Below are 4157 nucleotides of genomic sequence, written 5' to 3'. Positions count from 1 at the left end.
TACTCCAACATAGTTCTCTCCTATGAGGGGGAAATTCTCGTCGAGATTTCAACACTGGGCTGTCCATCCGATGCAAGTAGAGAGGTGGAAAACATGCGTAACAAACTGGCTTCCGTGCGGCAATTAACCATGTCCAGCCACAGACTTACAGTAGAGACGTGTTTCAGTTCCGAGCACCTGGCCGGCGATCCAACTAGCAACCAACAGTTTTGCTGACAGCACCTTGAATGCATTGTAAGTATGGAACATGAACACATATACAGTACTGATCTGCTGCTGCTTGGGTAAAGTATATGCACGGCATGTGCTACCCTATCCCCAATTGCACTGCACTATGCTTGCGACTGGAGCTCTGCATGCGGACATGTATGATTTGGTTAGTTAATGAGGACTGCTTCAAGTAGTGGTATGACTACAAGAGACGCAATTGATGATCCTCAAAAAGAAAAAGATGCAAGGGGTGGTGGTAGAGACGGCTTCAACGACGGGTTCGCGCACTCCGGTGAAAACACAAGATATTTGATCAGGCTATGCTGACGTGCGCTTGCTGAAGGTGATGGATTGAAGCTTGGCTTTGGTGATGAGAATTTTTCGAGATCAACCTTGGGTTTGACTCGTCATCATCAGCGCACGTGTGTAGGTGTAGTATATTTTTCGTTTTGAGTTTCTATTTTATCATAGGGTTATTGGCTGTTTGGTGGAGTTACTGTTGCAGGGCATGCGGCCTCAAATTTATTTTTGGTTTTATTTCCGGTAGATATTGTTCGGCTGCTGAATTTTGAATAATAAATAATATATATGACTGGGTGCATCGCTTGGTGTAGAGATCGGGTGTTATCCTCCTTTTCAAAAGAAAAAACCCGGCCATCATGACAAGTGACAATTAGCAAAAGGAGGAGACAACATGCAAATGGTCATCAGAAGAAAGCAAAACAGTAACAAATTGCAATGCAGGCAAAATAAAAGACGTGGCTGTTCTGATCCCGAGCTCATATGAGCTCGGGTGAAGAGTAAAATAAAAAGTGAAAAAGAAATTCAAACAATTCTGAATTTTTTTGGGGCCAAACATTGAGAAATGTTTTGATTGCTTGCAAAGTTTCATCATTCGATGACATTCGTGAAAAACGTCACAAAAAAAGAGAAAAATGATGCTCCAAAATAGTTTTGAAAATTACATTTTGGCTGCTTAACCCCTTTCTGTCCTTGCCCCATGTAGTGGCTGCCTTTTTCTTTTGAGATGAGCAGAATTAAATATCATTGCCACTGACATTCAACAGATCAACTCATCCTATCAGCTTTGAATTTCTCTGATCGTTGTCTCCCTACTTTAGCTGCATGCCTTCTATCCATGGGCACATGCACCTGATTTTGTAGAGGCTACTGGTGCAACAACCTTGAATTCATGGATAGCCTCTTGCCAGACAAGAAGTGACAAATCCTAATGGTTAATCGCACTGTTCGTAACGTATGTGCATGTGTCGTGCCGTGATGGAGCTAGCTAGGCAGGGAGTCTTTGTCTGTGCGCATTCTTAAATCTTAACTAGGTTTAGGCTAGCTGCCCTAGGCTTCAATTATGAGCACTAAACAATGGTGGATTTGAGATTAATTAGCACTCCACTGACCCTGCAAAAATATACTAGGGCACTGTTATGACGACGGCACAACCACAACAACCTCCATTCAATCGTTTCTGAAAATAGCAGTATGTTTTTCTGCTTGAATGGATGAGTAGCTTTTTTGTGCCGTAGTTCTCGTGCATCCATGACGGGCAAGCTCCCTCCCTCCCTCCTCTGCTTTTGTTCAAGTCTCGCGGCAATTGACGGGCAACCCAAGTGCAGGTGCAGCCCGGCCCTCCCTTGGCATGCAATGCACCGCGCAAAAACAAATGCCACTGGATGCACGCTCGTCGCGCTGGGCTTGGTCATGCCCGTCTCCGAAAATTCTAAACACATGGACTAATAGGAGGAGTTTAAGGACTCCTTCGTTAACTAATCTTCGCCCCCCCTCCCTCCCCCTTCATGATTTTCAGGGGGTGTAAGGCCCCTCACACTTATTTCTCCCAAACATGTTATTCCAGTTAAGCCACCCCGTGGACAAAGTAAAAATTATGCCCGTGCGTGCAGCAAAGCTCCGCCGTCTCACGCCAAAGCATATCCACGCATCCGTCCGTCAATGTTATCATTTCCCTTGATCTTTTTTCTATACTTGTACTTCCTCCGTTCACTTTTGTAAGACCGTTTAGATATTGCACACAACACTCAAAAAAGTTCAATTTCAGCTGTCTAAAATGTTTTATAAAAATGAACAAAGGAAGTACCATTTTTAATGAGTTGGGTGGCTCTTTCAGCACCGCTACGCTGTCTACGCCGTTTAAGTGCACCAGCGAAGAAAAAGTGCGCTGCATGCATATCCAGCAGCTCCGTACAACCGCCCAGAAGGCCCGGGTGGCGGTGCCGTATTATTTGATCTGTCGCGGCCGCGTGCCGATCTGGAGTACCTCCCCGTTAAATTTGGTCGGTCTGACGATGGACATGCGCCTCCTTCGTCGACAACAGCACAACACTCATCCGTGCGTGCCACGCTCCATCTCATGTCATGGGCGACCTTATCTGTCACCGAGCGCACGTACGCCCATGCCACCGCGTTCTGCTCGGATCGCCGCCATGGCCGGCGGATCGAGCGGTGGATATAGTAATCGCACGTGCGGATCAGGATTCAGGAACACGCATCGGACGCCTACGGCTACGTCCCACCAAGAAACGCAATCGTCAGTTCAGTACAACGCGCGTTTTCATCTCTGCCGTGCTCTGACTTCTGGAGCATATATCGTATCCGGTGAGGCCGGCCGACGTGCACCGATTGCTAACTGACGTCCTGGTCTGGTGCTACGTAACGTAAGGCGGCAAACCTGCTTTGCGTTAGCCTTTGGGCACCGTCCGGGCAGCTAGTTTGGCCTGTGGGCACCGTCGGATCGGAAACATCGATCCGACTCGTTCAACAAAGTTCTAGTGACTGAATGATGTAAAAAACAAGTTCTAATTACTGAAGCAGCGCACTGTACACAGTACTACTAGTAGACTTGGCTAGCGACGTAGTGAGCAAGACACGCACGCTCGCCTCGCCGGCGACGACAATGGCGTGCACTCTCCCTCTACTTTTCGACCGTCCTGTGCATCACAAACCTGCACATGCAGTTTGTCCCTCGGTGCAACCGTGGAGTGAAACGCGATATACCCAGCTCATGAAGCGCCCACGACGCCCCGCCGGCGACGCCGGCATATCATATGGAGTTGGACGCCGTCGTCGTCGCTGACCCGTACATACCTCTCTTTCCCTCGCTGTCCAGTCCTGTCCAACGTCGACACACATACCAGCGGTCGCTGTCCTGGAACATGGCCAAAGTCCACGCAGTCGCGCGCGCACGGTCCAAGTCGCGTGCACGAGATCAGGTGCATATCCGCCAAGATGTAGATGGACGCAAAGGAAATTAACTGGTAGCGATCAAGCTCAGTTGAGAAATAAATCGATGGAAAGCGGCACATGCACAAGAGCCTGAAACTTATCAACAAAGTTATCAAGAACAAGAGAAGGAACTAGTGCGCGCGCAGAACTAGTAACCCAATTCATTGTGGCATGTGCACGGTCCAAATCCTAACACTTCACGGGAAATGCAGCATAAACTCGGGAAGTATACTACCCCTCGGCCTAGTCAAATTGATAAACGAAAAGAAATTAGCAATCACACTCGAGAAAATAGCATCTAAATTAAAGCGCAATGGTATATGGGCAGTTTTTATAGTTGTCGGTGTAGGAATTAAGTCCATTACCTAATATTTATTCTATTTTTTATTAAAAAAATACATGGATGGCATCATCATATCTGGATTCTGTAATAGAACGGCGAATGTTGCTCGATTGCGATCGGGCACTGCGTACCGATCATGCTAGTTACCGTACGTGGAGCTTCGGCGTGAAGCAAACCCCAAAGGCTGAAAATTCCCGTCGAGATTTCAACACTGGGCTGTCCTATCCTATATATATGTAAGTAGAGAGCGGAAAAACATGCGTGACAAACTGACCTCCGTGCGGTAGTTAACAATGTCCAGCCACAGACTCACAGTACACACAGCACATAGGTACTACAAGCTCACTTACAG

Source organism: Triticum urartu, chromosome 2 (assembly GCF_003073215.2).
Source record: "Triticum urartu cultivar G1812 chromosome 2, Tu2.1, whole genome shotgun sequence".
Classification (NCBI taxonomy): domain Eukaryota; kingdom Viridiplantae; phylum Streptophyta; class Magnoliopsida; order Poales; family Poaceae; genus Triticum; species Triticum urartu.
This window is presented reverse-complemented; position numbering follows the sequence as displayed.